Here is a 17,694-nt window from a genome sequence, read left to right on the forward strand (position 1 = left end):
GGCCTCGCCATGCAGTATCCTTGTCCAGTCCTCTTACCGAACAATCGCTGGGATCACCCTTAAGTGGGTTCAGGCCCCAGCTCACAAGTTCAGCAGCCAGGTGGGAGCAAGGCCCTGTGGATTTGTGAAGGATCCCTGAACGCCCGCTGCCCTGAGGCGCTCTCACTGGGATGGGCAGTACCCCCTACCATACATCCTGGGGCGCAGCCTCAGCGGTTAGGTGCCTGGGCACTGGACAGGCACTGCCTGAGTTCAAATCGCACTGACGGGCGGTGTCATCCTGGGCAGGTGTTATGGTCCCCACACCCCCTTCATACGTTGAAGCCTTCAGCCCCAGTGTATCTGTATTTGCAGATGGCGCTGTGAGGAGGTGATCAAGATTAACTGAGGTCATAAGGGTTAGGTGCCCTTATAAGGAGAGGGAGAGACACCAGGGCCCTCTCCACCATGAGGACACATCCAGAAGGCAGCCATCCACAAGGCGGAGTGCCACAACCAGGAACGAATAGGCTGGCGTTCTGATCTTGGACTTCTCAGGCTCTAAAACTGTGAGAAATAAATGGCTGTTGTTTAAGCGCCTCCGTCTACGGTATTTTGTCATGGCAGCCTGAGATGACTAATACAGCAGGTTATCTAACTTCTCTGTGTTCTCATTTCTTCATCTAGAAAATGTGGCTAATAATAGATTCTATCACAGACATAGCTGTATTCCGTGGACACAGACGAGTGTGGAGGGGCCAGGCACAGTCTCTGTACATCCCACTAAAGAATGCTGATCAGGAAGATGAGTGCTAGTGACATCATTAAGGGGTGGCTTTGAATTCTCTCTATTGGCTTGGATTTTTTTTTTTTTTTTAAGTCAGTGATTTGGAAACTCTGAGGCTTTATTGGAATGGACTGCTGAGGACTGCTTTTCATGGAGCTCCCTTGCTCTGGCCCCCCTGCCCTCCACAAGCCCCACCTGTGTGCCATTCTCCATCCTGTCATGGGGCCTGTGAACTTGCTGCGTCCTTGCCTGCAGAATACCTGGGGAACTCCTGCCCAGACTTCAGACCTCACTGCCCCCCTCCAACTGCCACCAAAAACACCCCTCTCCTAGCCCCATGTCACACTTCATGGCAGTGTGACATGTGTAACCATCTTTTGTTAACAGGATTACTTGATTAATATCTGTTTCCCTTAAGAGATTGTAAGCTCCCCAAGGGCAGGGTGCAGGCCACCATTGAACTGCCAGCACCTGTAACAGTGCCTGGCACCAGGGCCAAGACTAGGGAAAGACAAGCCAGGCACTAGGAGGTTTTCACTCTCAGGGTCACACGCTTGCAGGACTGGCACCTGAGAGTGAAGACCTCTTTCAATTTTGCACGCTGAAAACTTTGCTTGGCTGACTCTCCGCCTTGCCCAGCACACAGCATATCCTCAGTAAATATTCACCAAATGTCCCCCTTCATATCTCACTGGCCCCTCTGATATGTCCCACTCGTCCCATTGGGAATCTCAATTCTGAAAGAGACCTCAGCAGGAAAAACAGCGTGGGGGGTTGATTCCCTATGGAGCTCTCTTCCAGTGATCTCTGCCAGGCAGAGCAGGTAGTGAGAGATGCTGACAGGGTGGGCACTGAAGGGTGAAGAGGTGCACTGTGGGGTAGGATGGAATTAGACTCATGAGACTCAGAGCCTGATTCTGACAATCAGTTGAGGAGGATAAGCTGTGTGGCCATGGCACGTCACTTACACTCTCTAGGGCCTTAGTGTCTTCTTTTGCAAAATGGAAATACTGATACTTGCCAGGTGGAGGTGGTCTCCATTAGGAATAAATGAGGAGGGCACAGAGGGATGTGGGAAGAGTTTGGAGGGAGAATAGGCAATAGTAAGAGAATAAAGGATGGAGGGTAAGAGAGGGAGAGAAGAGAAGAGAGGAGGGAGAAAAGAGAAGATGGGGAGGGGAAGGGAGATTGAAAGAGAAGGACCGAGGCATCCAAACATTTTCCTGTCTTAAATCATTCCCAGCAAATCACCCCTGTGGGCAAAGCATTACTTTGTATCTCAAAGTAAAGACATCTATGGGACATTTGTTTTTATGTCCTATCTCTCACATCCCACCTTCACCACACGAAAGACTTGCAATGTTTTATAAAACAAACACATACTAAACGGTACAGTTAAGAAACAACCAGAGATAGTGTCAGAGGCCTCATGGAGAAAGAGGGGTGTTGGTTATGCCAGAAATCTGTTGTAAAAGGGTTAGTGATTGAGTTCTTCATTCAACTCTGAGCCTCCTGGCAGCCAAAGCATAAAGGGAAACAAAATGAATTACCGAGTTCTTATTATCTGACACCTATTTATTGACTATATGCACAAATAATTTCTGTCTACTCGGAGCTGGCTGTCTGGAGAACCAGGATCAAGCCTCAAAGGACTGATGTGCATTCCAACTCTTAAGTGGTCCATAGACCTCTCTACTTTGAAATAGACAGATTTCTGCGCTTGTGATAAAGGCCACAGGGACAGGGAGGGAGAAGATGGGATGTGGCAGGACCAAATGAACTCCCACTGGGGAGAGAGAGAGGGAGAACATGGGCTGGTGTCCTTCATTGAGTCCACCTCAGCAGACACTCTAAGGCCTGGCCCAGGTAAAGCCCCCGTAGCTCTTCCTGAAGATTGCTCTAGTCCTACCTGCCCAGCAAAAGGCTTGGGGGAAGGGTGGTCGGCAGGCCTCATGGAGGATTCCAAGCTGCTGGCAATGCTCCCTCTCAGCTGGCTCCTCTAAGTCTGCACATGCAGAGATTAGGCTTGTTGCAAACCCAGCAGTGAGCTGCAAACCCAAAAGGAGGGGGCAGAATGCAGCCCAGGAGCCTGCAGCTCTGTTTTCACCCTTGACAGGGTGCCAGGATCCTGGAATGCCCAGGAGCCAGTGTAGCCAGGGGACTGGGGATCTGTGCCCACTTGGTTTCCCTAGAGGCTGGCACTATGAGAATCTAGAAGATTCACTCTGGTACCTACCACAGCATCTGTGTTGTCCCCATTGATATCAAAAGGACATGAGGTTAGGTTGCTGGCCCAAGCCACATGCTGACCTTGACTTGAGCTAGGAATCCCAAGCCCTGGGTCTCAGTTCTGGCTGTGCCTTCAATTTTTTAGGTGACCCGGATAAAGTTCCTGCCTTGCCCTCAGTTTCTCTTTCCTATAAAATAAAAGGTCCAACTATAGTCCTTAACAGTAAACCATGTGTGAGGTGGGCAAGGGCTTGGAATTATTACAGGGAGTTATTGAATTTATATTCTCAGCAAGCATGCCTATAGAGAACATAAATTATATGCCTCGAACTTATATGTATAAGACAGATTTGCAAATGAATACTTTTGTGATGAACACAAAAGACAGATGTATTTAACAGTGTTACTGAATTCATGGAAACCTTATGTCACCCTGTATTTTGTTAATCAATTGACACCAGCACAGCCACTCACAAACTGTGTAACCTTGAGAAAATGCATTAACCACACCTGCCAGGTTTCCCCATCTGTCCAGTGGGACTGATATTAGAACCTATCTCACAGGGCTGTTTTACACAGCATAATGCCTGACCTATCATAATTACTCTATAAATATTATCATTAATTTTATTAATATTCAAAAGTATAACAGACATCAGACGTGCATATGATGGTGAATTTTTTTTTTTTTTTTTTTAGATGGAGTCTCACTCTGTCAATCAAGCTAGAGTGCAATGGCATGATCTTGGCTCACTGCAACTTCCACCTCCTGGGTTCAAGCGATTGTCCTGTCTCAGCCTCCCGAGTAGCTGGGATTACAGGCGCCTGCCACCACACCTGGCTAATTTTTTGTATTCTTTTAGTAGAGACAGGGTTTCACCATGTTGGCCAGACGTCTCGAACTCCTGACCTCAGGTGAGCTGCCCTGGGATCCATGCTGGGATTACAGGCGTGAGCTACCACGCCCAGCCAAAAATTTTTTGACATTAGAAGAGGGCCTTTATAAGCAGTGAATGCCCCTAATAAACACTTTTTATAAATATATGCTCTAAAGATGCTTACCCCAATAGAAAAAAAAATGGATAAAAACACGAACAAGCATTCTGCAAAGACCAACAAATGGCTAATATGCTTTAAGGAAAACCAAGAAGATATTAATACTCAAATAAATATAAATTAAAACAAATATTATTTCTCCTGAATTAAACTGGTAAAGATGAAAAATCTTGATGTTATTCAGAGTTGGCAAGAGTGTGGAGGAAATTAGTACTTCATATCCCACTGGATGGAGTGTAAATTGGTGTAACCTTTCTGGAGCATAATTTGGCACACGTATCAAAAGCCTCAAAGTGAGTAAATCCTTTGTATGAGCAAGCCCACAACCAGGAATGTATCCTAAGGATGCATTTATATTGCGTGCAAAGATTTACCTACAAAGCTATCCTCTGCAATATTATTTTTAATAGCAAAAAATAGGAAATAATTTAAACCTCCAAAACGGGGGAAACTGCTATCCTATGTCACAATGAAATACAATGAAATATTAGCATACAATGATTAGACAGCAATTAACAATGCTGAAGAGGAATATTTATTGACATGAAAACACATGTTCAACATATTGCTAAATGAAAATGCAAGTTATTATGTGAAAGACGCCAACCTGAAAAGGCTACATACTGTATGATTCCAACTATATGACATCCTGGAAAATGCAAAATCATGAAGGCTGTAAAAAGATCAGTGGTTGGCAGGGGTTGTGGGAGAGAGGGACAAATAGGTGGAATATAGAGGATTTTTAGGCAGTAAAATTACTCTGTATATACTACAATGGAAGGTACACGTCATTGTACATTTGTCAAGATCCACAGAAGGTACAACACCATGAGTGAACCCTAATGTAAACTATGCACTTTGGTTGATAATGATGTGTCAGTGGAGGTTGATCAGTTATAACAAATGTTTCACTTTGGTGTGGGATGTTAATAATTGGGGAAGCTAGATGTGTGTGGGGGCAGGGTGTATGGGGAACTCTAGTTTCTGCTCAGTTTTGCTGTGAACCTAAAACTGTTCTGAAAAACAAGGATTTTGTTAATGAAAGCTATGAAAAGATAGATACAAAGTAGTTCCATTAAAATACTTTTTTAATTTTCCATCCTACACAGGTGTACAAAATAATTCCACTTAAAGTCTATACATAATGATGCAGATCTGTACATACGGGTCTGGGAGGATATATTTTAAGGTATCACTAGTGGCTAGTTCAGGAAGAGGGTTGTGTATTTCTGTTTTCTTCTTTTTGCTTCTGAAAAATAGTTGCTTAAATATTCTTTAGAGGACCTGTTCATAATCATTTAGTTTAGAAACTGCTAAAGAAGATAATTCCAGTGATCTTTACCCACTTGTCATTAGATGCTGAGATCCTGCCAATCGGTTAGGAGAAAGGAGGAATCCAGATTAGAGACTGAGTATCCAGCATACAAGTGGTGCTTGATGCGTATTTGATAAATGAATGAATCAATGAATCAATCAATCAGTAGGGACCCCCATATTTCTACCTTGAAGCATACCTGTTTTTATTTTTGTTTATGATTCCCATTTTGGAAGATCTTATCTACTAAAAAGACTGCATGCATTCGGTAATAATTCATTCATTTTCCTAGTTCTTCGTATACACACAGGGTACATGATAAGCAGGGTTAACACACTGGTTAGCGGCCATCATCCCAAGCAAAAGCAAAGAAATTTGACATGTTTGTTCACTTGTCCTACCTGATCATAGGATACTGTACAATATTCAGTAAGCTTCATGTTTAAAAAAATAATTCAGTGGACAGAATACTATGCAGAAATGAGAACAAACTACAACTACATGCTATAATCTGGATGAGTGATAATGCCAAGAAAAGAAAGGAGACCCCCAAAGTGTACAGACTCATACTGTATGATGCAATTTAAATAAAGTTACCAAAAAAAAAAAAAACCAACCAGGCACAAGTATGGTGTTAGAGGTGAAGTTTGTGGTTATTCTTGGGAATAACTGGAAAAAGGCAGGAGAGGGAGTTCCAAGATGCCGGTCATGTTCTATTTCTTCATCTGGGTGCTCGTCCCATGGGTGTAATAACTTTGTGGAAATAAACTCAGCCAGCTTTTACAATATGTGCACTTTTCTGAATGTATGTATGTTAATAAATATAAAGAAAAACCATCGGCTGGTGCCCTAAGGGCAGGGAACTCTAACCTGTCCAGTCCCTGATTTTGCAGCCACAGGAACTGAGGTCCAGCCAGTGGAGGCTCCTGCTGGGGCCATGGAAAATGAGGTTTCAAGCTTTTACCCACAGGGCAGTCACCACTAAGCATCACCGGTATAGCTAGCCAGGGCCGGTGGAACACATGCTCCCAAGGCGGTCCCTCCTGCAGAACTTTTTGTTTTTCTGTTTTGTTTGTTTTTGTTTTTTGAGGCGGTGTTTCTCTCTTGTTGCCCAGGCTGGAGTGCAGTGGCCTGATCTCAGCTTGTTGCAACCTCCACCTCCCGGGTTCAAGCTGTTCTCCTGCCTCAGCCTCCCAAGTAGCTGGGATTACAGACATGTGTCATCACGCCCAGCTAATTTTTGTGTTTTCAGTAGAGACGGTGTTTCATCATGTTGGCCAGGCTGGTCTTGAACTCCTGACCTCAGGTGATCCACCTGCCTCGGCCTCCTAAAGTGCTGGGATTACAGGCATGAGCTACCGCGCCCGGCCAGAACTTTTTAAAGGTGGCCTGTTGACTCCACCCTTGGTAAGCTTTGGAGAAGCAGTGTAAAGATTCATGATCGTGGAGAAGGTGGTCAAGGGTCGTACCGGGTTTTATGTGTTTGCTTCTCACAGTGGATACTGCTGGTGGCTTCTATGGCATCCGTTACCTCATTACTCCCCACTGGAAGTTGGACTTTGTTCAGGTGCCATACCTCCCTTACAGGGCCTATTGAGTGAGATTCAGAGACGCTGAGACTTTGTCCAACACCAGGGCTGGGCTCAGGTTCATCTAAGCCAATTCTAGCAATGCCACCTCCCTCCCCAGTGACTGGAGGAACCTAGCCTTGAATCAGCACATGACATTTCCCTCCAAGGTCAGATATTTGACTTATTTTGGCCAAATCAAAGGGAAGGGAAGGGCTTTTATTTCATGACTTGAAGACGAAAGTATGCAGTCATTGTTGCAAATGGGAGCCACGTCCTGCAGAGGACCCCAGCAGGAAGCATCTTCAGCATGAAGGGAGTTCATCAGAGCGGGGGGACAGGGTGGTAGGACAAGAAACACACATTCATTGGCACCCTGGTATCTGACTGGAATTGGTTCCAGGACCCTCTCTGATACCAAAGTCCAAAGATGCTCAAGTCCTGGATAAAATAGCATAGTATTTGCAAATGACCTTTGGACATCCTCCCATATACTTTAAATCATCTCTAGATTATGTATAATGCCCCATACAATGTTAATGTTATGTAAATCACTGCTGTACTGTATTGTTTAGGGAATAATGACAAGGATAAAGTCTGTTGTGCCATGGCTGGTTGAATCCATGGATGCCCATGGATAGGAGAGGCTGACTATATTTGGTCTTTGTCCCTGGTTCCTGGCTAATAAAACAGAGCTCCTAAAACCCTTGGAATTTCCTGGGTTATAGGAGTGTCTTTGGTGCTGCATAAGGAGCCCCACCAGGTCACACCTGAGTTTATGCTAATGAGATGACTGAGGGTGGGATCCCCCAGATAGCTTCAGGATGAGGCTGAGTCACCCGAAAGAACACATGATTGGAAGGTTGGAAGTCCCACCCACTGGCCTCCGGCGAGGAGAAGAGGGGCTGGAGACGAAGCTCTGTGAAGACTCTTGAAGGAGATTTAGAAAACTTCTGGATTAGTGAACACAGCAAGGTGCTGGGAGGGTGGAGGTCCAGAGAGAACATGGAAGCTCCAGGTCCTTTCCTCCACACCTTACCCTGTGCAGCTCTTCCATCTGGCCATTCCTGAGCTGAATCCTTTATGTAAACCAGTAGCAGTAAGTAAAGCACTTTCCTGAGCTTTGTGAGTTGTTCAAGTGGATTATCACACCTGAGAAAGGGGTTTGTAGGAGCCCTGGATTTATGCTGGTCAGAGGTACAAGTCACGCGGGACTTATGACCGGTGTCTGAATTGAGGGCAGTCTTGTGCAACTGAGCCCTTATCTTGTGGGGTCTGCACCAGCTCTAGATAGTTAGTTGCGAATTGAATTGAATTGAATTGAATTGAACTGTTGGACACCCAGTTGGGTTGGAAAATCCAAGAAGGGGCTGGTGTTGGGAACCATCTCAGAGACAGAAACTGTAACTGACATGGTTGAGGTGCTGAAGCAATAGGTCCTGAAATCCGTGCTACCTCTGCACTTCCTCTTAAACTGCTTTATTGCCTGGGCCTGTCTGCAACAGGGTTTCTGTCACCTGCAGCCATGAGCCATCCTCAATGGGACACTGCCCTATCAAAGCGGCAGATCCCATCTATCCCCAGGCCCATTCCAGCTGGGCCCAGCACTCTGCCTGTGCCTCTGTAAAGCATCTGCCTTGATGGTGTCTCGGCCTACAAAGGGGCAAACAGAGTGGGGCCACAGCATCTCACCATCAGCCACCCCTCTCCCTTAAGCCCAAGATCTGCACTGAAGTGACATCCTAGGCATTCTCTCCAAAGCATTGCTGGTGGAAGTGTAAACTAGTAGCACCAGGGAAAGCAATTTGGCACTGGGGACCTTTTAAAAAATCCACATAACCGGCTGGGCGCGGTGGCTCATGCCTGTAATCCCAGCACTTTGGGAGGCCAAGGTGGGTGAATCACCTGAATTCAAGGAGTTGAAGACCAGCCTGGCCAACATGGCGAAACCCTGTCTCCACTAAAAATACAACAATTAGCGGGGCGTGGTGGTGAGTGCCTGTAATTCCAGCTACTCAGGAGGCTGAGGCGCGAGAATTGCTTGAAACCAGGAGGTGGAGGTTGCAGTGAGCCTAGATTGCACCATTGCACTTGAGCCTGGGTGACAGAGCAAAACTCCGTCTCAAAAAAAAAAAAAAAAGAAAAGCCTATCATAACCTTCAATCCTATAACTTCTAGGAATTTCTGCAAGACATCTGTGCAACAGTATTCCTTGCAGCACTGTCTGGGATAGCAAAAGACTGGAAACAACCAATGTACCCATGGAGGGGGATGGGGCGATTGGTTAAATAACACCACACAGCACAGCCACACAACAGAGAGTGAGCGGTTTCAAAGAAGGAAGCCATGGAACAAAACTAACCTCCTCCTCCACGGCTGCCACCCTGCTCTAAGCCACTACTCCCTCTTCCTGGAATGGCTTCAGAGACAGCCTGACTCATGTCCCTCCTTCCACTCTACCCCTACTGTCCATTCCCCACCCACAGTCAGGGTGTACCTGTTATAACATAAGGCAGATCAAGTACCCCCTTCCCTCCACTCAAAACCCCCCACGGTGCCCGCCTCATGCAGTGAACCACAAAAGCTCCTCAGCAGTGTGCCAGCCTGACACAGTCTGTTCCACTCCCTCTGAGATTTCCTCCCTTCCCACTCCAACCCCTCATCACAGCCACAGGGGCTACCTTGCTCTGCCTCCAACAGGAGCCTCAGCACTGGCTGTTCCCTCTGTGTGGGATGCTCTTCCCCCTTATACCCATGTGGCTTGCTCCCCGACTCCCTCTAAGCATTCACTCAATGTTACTTTATCTGGCTTCTCTATATAAAACTGCAACCCCCTGATGCTTGCTACCACTTCTTCCTTGCTGAATTTTTTTTTTTTTTTTTTTTTGAGACAGTTTTACTCTGTCACCAGGCTGGAGTGCAGTGGCATGATCTCAGCTCACTGCAACCTCTGCCTCCCAGGTTCAAGTGATTCTCCTGCCTCAGCCTTCCTAGTAGCTGGGATTAGAGGTGCCCGCCATTATGCCTAGCTAATTTTTGTATTTTTAGTAGAGACGGGGTTTCGCCATGTTGGCCAGGTTGGTCTCCAACTCCTGACCTCAGGTGATTTGCCTGCCTCAGCCTCCCAAATTGCTGGGATTACAGGCATGAGCCACCACACCTGGCCCCTTGCTTTATTTTTCTCCAGAGTGCGTGTCACCACCAAACTTAGGTAACACTTCTGTTTGCCTCCCCAGTTAGAATGTCAACTCCAGGAAGGCAGAGATATTTCTCTGTTTTGTTCACTGCTGTATCCCCTGCAACTAGAACAGTGCCTGGTACAAGGTAGGCACACGATAAACATTTGTCGAATGAATTACTCATTTGGTGGTGAAACAAAACGAAAGCTAGGAAGAGAACATGTCATCGGAGAGACAGCAGAAAATGGTGGTTAAGAACATGGACTCTGGTGCTGGGCTGCCTGGATTCAACTTCCAGCTGCATTATTTACCATCTGTGTGACCCTGGGGAGTTCCTTAACTTCTCTGGGCCTGGGGATATCAAAACCCATTTATGCCTAGTGTTCCATTATTGGAAAGCTAAGCACATGGGAGTTATTTACATCCTACTGCTCAAGGTCATCGCCAAGGTCTGACTGCAAAACTTCAAAAACTTGCAACCTCAGGCATAAATGGGTTAACAGCACCTTCTTGGTAAGGTTGTTATGAGAAATAAATGAGTTAACATTTGTAATACACTTGGAACAGTATCTGGCACAAAGCCAGTAAGCTATATGTGTGTTATATAAAACAAACAAGCCCCAGCTGCATAAAGTGTTAAAGGACATACACACTTAGATGTGCTCATATGTTCTCAGAACAACTCTAGGCTGTGGCAGTTGCTCCTAGACTGAGGGCTAGAGGAGGAGAGGTACTTACTTCTTACTGAATTTTATACCAGATGCATGCATTTCTAATTTTAAAAATATACTAGTGATGTCTAGGGCTTAATTGTCGAGGCTGGGTGATAGGTATGTGGGAGTTTATTATACATTTCTATCTACTTTTTTGCACAATAAAAAGTAACAAATACTTATCAGTATTACTAGAATTAAAATACAAGTCCCAGGTTGCCCCTCCCCCACCCCCACCCCAAGCATGTCAGTGATTTGGGGTGAGGCAGGCACAGGGGGCTCCTCCCAACCACTGCTGTTCCTGTGGAAGAGGGTCCTGAAGTCCTAACAGTTCCCTGAGGCCAACCTGCTCCAGAACTCCAAGCACCAGCCACAGCCAAATAAGAATTGAGGGGAAGGGGGTGTGGCCTGTAGAGGACCAGGGCCAGGCTGCTAGGAGTCTCTGGGCTGAAGCCACACTTTCAGGTGGCAAAGTGGCAGCTAGGAAGATCATGACTGAAAGAGGCCTGGATGTGTAGATTCCTCCAAGGAGAATCAGAGCTGTCCTGCATTGACCACTTGCCAGGTGCTGGAGACCCAGTGTGTCCTCGTCTAGCCAGCTCCTTACCCCCATGATGTGGTGAGAAAGCCAGAGAGTGTAAGTGATCTCCCCGCACACCACACCTGTGGCTCTTAGTGGGCAGGGCTGGGATTCCAACCTGGGTAGAACTGAAAGGATGCCTGGAGATGCCCTGACCCAAGCCCCGCCTTTCTAGACAAGGAAAGTGAGACCCAGAGGGGAAGAAACCTCGAGGCCACCAGAGGAGGCAGAAGGAGACAGAAACCCACCGCCAGCCACTCAGTGCAGGCAGCCCCAACCTTTCTCCTGGACATTGTGCAAAGCCCTCATACCTACACTCCTCACAGTTTGTGGAGTTGGGGGTCTCTGGGGACACAGAACCTGAGGAAACACCATGAGGTTCTTTTTCAGTGTTTTGGTTGCAAGGAAAGGGGTCCCCTGGTCTGGACCATAAGACCTGGAGGGGAAGGCTTGTAGACAGAGGGGCTGCAGGGGCATAAGGGGTCCAGGGAACCTGACTACAGCCCCCAGCCCCTACCCCATCAACCTTTACTTCTCCCCCATCCCCTTCTCCTCCCTCCCTCACTGTTCCATCCTGCCCAGCCATTCTCACTGGCTGTGTATTTGCCCAATCTTGCCCAGAATCTCAGAATTAAAGACACCTCAACAGTCAACTAAATCCTTGCTTCTCAAGGTATGGTCTGTGGACTGGCACCCTCGGCATCTCCTGAAACTTGTTTGAAATGCAGAATCCTGAGTTCTGCACTGCAGTCCTCCTAAATCAGTTGGCCTAAGGCGATTTGCCCAGGTGATCTGTACACACATTGAAGTTGGAGATGCACTAGTCTAAATCACAAGATGCTTGAAACCACAGTATACATCATCCTGAAGCATGCATGAGTATCTCCAGCAACAGGGAACTCACCGTCAGGCAGCCAGCTCACCATTCTATTAGACAAGTATGGCACGTGTGTGTGTGTGTGTGTGTGTGTGTGTGTGTGTCTGGTGTGTGAAATAAGAGAGGCAGTCCTCCTTGGGTCTTAAGCATCCCTAAACATCCTTGCTGAGTATATCCACCTGGAAGGCCTCGCTATCCTCTGACTCTGAGCCATTTCTGCTGCTAGTGATATAGGTAATTAAGTTGGCCAAGGACATGTTGGTGTGAACACTGTGCAACTGCTCACTCCCTGGAGAAGAGAAACTTACTTGTTTATGGCTTGCTGCAAAAGCTGCTGAGCCCTCAGCCCTGAGTTCTGGTGCAACACAGCCCACTGTGTGAATAGTTACCATCTGGGCCACCTTATGCGACTTGAGAGTAGGCTAATCCCTACTGATGATCCTGATGTTTGCTGTGCTGTGAGTAATAAACTGTCTTGCTGATCCATTGACTCTTGGCCACTTTTGGCACCTATACTATGAGACCTAGGGTTCTTCGCGATTGTGATAGTGTGTGCGTGTGTGTGTGTACGTGTGTGTCATTAGTGGTCATTACTGAGAATTAAGAACCTTCTCAGGTATTCATGGAAAGGCTCATACACGTAAGCTCCAAAAAGACCTTGACTTAAAAGAATTCAAAGGGTATCTGACCTTTCTTGAGCACCTACTTTGTGCCAGGCTTTGTGCAGGTGAATTCCATTTTTGTGTAATCTCACTTAATCCTCTCTATAACCCTGCAGGGTGAATTATATCCCCTTCCTACATTTGATGAAATTGAAGCTGAGTACAGCTCAGTCTCACAAGAGTAACAAAGAATATGAATGAGTTGGGCTGAACAATAAAGAAGTAAACAAAGAATGAGATTATTTCAGAGAATAATACCTGTGAATTCAAAGTGATGTGATCACTAGTGATTATAATCCCTGTATGTCAAGCTTGCCAAAAAAAACGAGCATACTTGGGCTTCTCTGGCTGACCTGGCAAGCTAAACACAGAGGAGGCACTGTGGAGCCATGACACTTGACCAGGAAGGTAAGTGCAGCTCAGAAGGCAGAAGTCCTCCAGGAAGGAAGTGGAAGGGGCGTGGATGTGGCTGATGCCCAGCTCTGTGTCAGGTGTTTTACATATGCTGTAAAGCATATCTGTTCACTCACTCTTCTGCATTCACATCCTACCAAGTGCCAGGCACTGTCCTAGGTGCTAGGAACCATGGGTGAACAAGGTCGCTACCCTCATGGGGCTTGCAGCCCAGTTAGAATGTTTATGCATTTGCCTGCTGGCATCCAGGCCCCCTAGTGTCCCTGGGGAGCCCCCATCTCCAATGCTCCACTCCATGGGTAAGAGTGCCACCGAGGACTGACCAACCAGTGCTCATATCTGCAGGCCAGCCACAGTGATTGGTGTGAGGATACAGGGTCTAGCCAATTTGTGAGCTACAATTCTGGGGCTTTGGGGGACTCGACTGGAAAGAGAAGGGCTCTTTCATTGCAGGGATTGCTGAAAGGATAGAAGTGCAAATCTGCTGTGTGCAGGGGCACAGCCAGCCACTGTGCCACCTCATACAACAGCCTGCCCGTGAATGCAGCCACAACTAAGAAAGCAGAGCAGGATGGACAGAACAAGTCCTCATGACAGTGTGAGTCCCTGGATCCAACTGTACCTGAAACTCAAGATTCTTCCAGAGCTTCTGCTGAGCCCATAAATTCCATTTTTTGACTATTCTTGCTTGACTTGAGTTTCAGTCAGTTCGTATTTAGTCCTGTTCACAACCTAGTAAGCACAGTTTTACTTTGTTTTCCAGATAGGAATGGAGGCTCAGAGAGGTTAAGTGGCTTGAACAAGGCTGCACAGCAGCTGTCTGGAATCTGTGCAATGCAAAGCCCACACCCTTTTCTCTACTCCCAGGTGGCAGTGCAGCATGGCGGGGAGACAGGCTGCAATGGGAGGGGGTCTTCCACGGCAGGGAGTGAAGGGCCCATTAACTAGAAGAAAAGCTTGCTCCCTCCTAGGCAGGCCTACAGAGAGGCAACGGCAGAAAGGAAGCACAGGCTGCAAACTGGTGACTGTTCTTTTTTTCCATTTTTATTTTTGCCAACTTGGAAGAAACAGAAGATTCCATGTAAAAACGTGGATGTTCAGCTTTTCTGGGAAATCCGAAGGGCTGGCAACACCACACGGGCAGTCCCACGTGGCAACGATTCGCTGGAGCTGGGTGGTGGCCCTGCTCAGATGGGCAAGGGCAAGGCACTCACTCTCCAGGTCTCCAGTCAGCCTGTCATTCACATGTGCCCCCGGCCTGGGCTGGGCATCTGAGTGTGCGGCCTGTGTGGCAGAGACCACAGTGCTGTGCAGATGCCACCTCCTGAGAACCCAGCCTCAGAGGAGATGAGGGTACTGGGCTGGCGATTCACCAGCTTCCCAGCCCCTCCCATTCTGGCTGCTCCCAAATCCCCAGCACCCAGAACGGTTCCTGGCACCGGCAGGGCTCAATATATATTTGATGAATGGATGAAGAAAATGGGAGGCGTCAGTTGGAGATTTCCAGGAGTACCCCATCAGCAGCCCTGTAAACCCACTCCCAAGGGGCATGGGAGAGGCAAGGAGGGCAGGAACAAGGGCAGTCCTGCAGTCCGCTGACAAGAGGCAGCTTGGTGAAGAAGCTGGGAACACGGGCCCTGGAGCAAGACTCCCTGGATGAGAATCCCAGCTCTATGACTTACTATGCGACCTGGAGAAGTTATTTCACCTTCCGTGCCTTCAGTTACCGCCCCCCTCCGCCATATAAAATGGAGATGAGAGTGAAATCGGGTTGTTGTGAGTGAAGTTATAAGCAGCCGATAAATAACTGTTACTCCAACCTCGTCCACGGAGGCACAGACCTTGGATAAATCCCTTTCCCTCTCCGAGCCTCAGTTTACCCATCTGCACAATGAGGCCGTTGGGATTTTCCTTTAGGATCTGCTGGTTCTGGCATTCTGTGACTATGAAAACTCAGGGTCATGCAAACTCCAGAAGCTGGGCCCCCAAGAAGCATCCAAGCAGGTCTCAGGGGTCTCTCTGCCAAGCCATTCCCACCATCGAGGTCAAAACAGACCCAAAGGACCATCACGGTGAAACCATTCATTCAAAATCCCTTTAGATTTAGCCCAAGTTCCAGCCTCAGGATCTGCTGTGGCTCATTTACCCCAAATCATGATAACCCAAAGGCACAGGGATGTGGCTGGAAGGAGCCAGCCCTGGTGACTGTCCTGAAGAGGGCCCTCCCAAGAGCCTGCAAGAGGGGCTCACCACAGCCCTCATGGTGGCTGGCGCCCTGGCAGCCAGCTGGCAGAGCCGTTTCCATTTCTCTCGCACGCCCCCAGATGGGAAATGATTCATGAAAACCAAGAAGGTAAAATTAGCCTAAAGGCTGCCGAGTAATTTATGCAGCCAACAGCCCCAGGAGGGAGGGGAGGCCCGCACTGTCAGCTCAGGCTGGCCTCCCAGGGGCTGGCAGAGCGCAGCCTGGCCATCTGGAGCCTCTGTCTCTGGGGTCTTCTATTTCTGGACTCAGCTTCCCAGGCTGTTGGCAAGGCTTCTGGCGCTTTCCCTGACCTTACCCTGGCCCACTCACCAGACTTAAAGGATGCTGGATACACTCCACTGAGGACCCGTGGGGTGCTGGGGAGTCACACACATCCACCCATTCTATCCTCACCTCAATCTCAGGAGAAAAGTTTCGGATCCCCCATCTTTCAGTTGCAGAAACTGAGTGAAGCTCAGAGGGGTTAAGTGGGTAGTCAAGGGTAAGTGGCAAAGCCAGGATTCAAACCTGGATCTCATGAACTCTGTGAACTGTGCCTTCCTGGCACGCTGGCTGCTGGCTGCCAAACCTCAGGTTCTCCATGGGGTGAGGGGCGTGGATCCTGGCAAGCCCCAACACACCCTGTCATGTGCCTTTCACAATCTCAGGACCATCCAGTACCAGAACCTGACCCGCAACTCCAAGCCCAGTTGTCCCAACAGACAGTCTTCAATATCCCAATCTCTTAAATAGGGGCCGAGGAAGTATTGGTCTGCAGCCCCTCCTTATGGGAGGGACAGAATAACAGGTTTCAGCAAGCTCCATGGTCTCGCTTTACAGGGTGGTGCACCAAGGCCCAGAGAGGGAAAGGGACTTACTCAAAGCCACACAGCAAACATGTGGTTGAGCCTAGGCTAGAACCGAGTCCTCCTGCAGAGATCCTGCTGTCAGAGCTATTTACGAAGAGTGCAAATCTGAGTGGAGTTGGGGGAATTCCCTACGATCGGGGCAGCTGAGGTGAGAGTTACTTCCTGGGACCACCGGTTACCCCCCGATCCTCAAGCACCTGCTCCCACTTTTGGGACACACAGGGGCCACATGAGCAGCAGAGGAGGGCTCCTCAGAAGGCAGTAGGTGAGGCACACTGGAATCTGCTCCATGCCTGCGGGACCTTGGCCAAGACCTTGGTTAAAGATGGGCTCATTATCGAAAAGAAATGAAATCAAAATGAAAAATGTGTGCGTCTGAATCACCCAGTAGGCTGGGAGTGATCCATAGGAACTTGAAGGCTCAGCACGCATGCTGACCCAGAGCCTGTCTTCAGACCCTCTGGCTCCCCTGGTTTTGCCCAGAGGAAGACCAAGACCTGTCACAGGTGACACACACAGCTACCCATGGAGAGGGAATTTGCCTCTGCCCCCCGGGGGCATGCAGTTGAGCTCCAGTGTGGACAGCTGGGAGCCGTCCCACCCACTCCTTGGGACACAGTTCAGAGCATCCCAGTTCAAGCACCGTCTCCCCAGAGTGACTATAATGCCAGGGCCCAAGCCCTGAGCTCAGCACTTCCAAATATCACTACACTGACCTCCCCATCAGTGCCGAAGGAAAGGTGAGAAAACCAACATGCAGAGAGCTTGAGTTGCTTGCCCAAAGCTTTCCATTCATTCAGAGATCATTTATTCAACACATTTACCAAGCACCTGCCATGTGTCAGGCATGGTGCCAGGAGTGAGAAAGGCGCATTGCCACCTTAGTGACCCCCTGGCCATCAGAGGCTTTATAGCATAGTGGCTCCCACACATCCTCTGAAGCTATACTGCCATGATTCAAATCTCAGCTTCCTCCAATATGATCTTCGGAAGTCACTTAGCTTCCTTGTGCCTCAGTTTCGTCAGCTGTATCTACCTCATGATGCTACCCTGAGGATTAAGTGAAATGTCACAGATAGTGCCTGCCACATAAGTGCTCAGTAAATATGAGCAGTTATTGCTGAGCCAGAACCCAAAGCCTGTGTCCCTCTGACTCTTAAAACTAGGCCAGGTCAGTTTCTTTGGTGTGACCCAGCGTAAAAATGGGTCCAACGACGGCTG

At 48.1% G+C, this 17,694-nt stretch overlaps 1 protein-coding gene across 1 annotated transcript in view; it reads right to left on the bottom strand.

Moving 5' to 3' along the window:
* Window positions 1-17,694, bottom strand: part of PRDM11 (PR/SET domain 11) — an 88,656-nt gene that overhangs the window by 55,100 nt on the left and 15,862 nt on the right. The gene's annotated exons all lie outside the window — the stretch shown is intronic.

Source organism: Trachypithecus francoisi, unplaced genomic scaffold, assembly GCF_009764315.1.
Source record: "Trachypithecus francoisi isolate TF-2019V2 unplaced genomic scaffold, Tfra_2.0 Lachesis_group8, whole genome shotgun sequence".
Taxonomy (NCBI): Eukaryota; Metazoa; Chordata; class Mammalia; order Primates; family Cercopithecidae; genus Trachypithecus; species Trachypithecus francoisi.